The sequence below is a fragment of the Arachis duranensis genome, chromosome 2, assembly GCF_000817695.3.
Source record: "Arachis duranensis cultivar V14167 chromosome 2, aradu.V14167.gnm2.J7QH, whole genome shotgun sequence".
In the NCBI taxonomy this organism is placed as follows: Eukaryota; Viridiplantae; Streptophyta; class Magnoliopsida; order Fabales; family Fabaceae; genus Arachis; species Arachis duranensis.
The window spans coordinates 58,125,605-58,125,876 of NC_029773.3; positions in this window are offsets into that span (position 1 = coordinate 58,125,605).

Consider the following 272-nt stretch of genomic DNA (forward strand, 5'->3'; position numbering starts at 1 on the left):
TGATGATGATTTTTGAATGAGATCATTTGAGCCCCCTGGGTAGACGCAGTGATGTGATTTCACTAGCTCCAGGCGAGGGTACGATGTATTGATATAAAGTTGCTGAGGCAGAACAACTGGTAATGGTTTTGCTTATGATTCTAAGTCTGATTTGTGAAAGAATCAGCGAGTTGGGAAACATGTGTAACATGAACTAGATTTAGTATCCCCTTACAACAGATGCCTATTTATGGATTAGTGAGAATCTAGGCTGGATACTTGGTGAAAAGGAA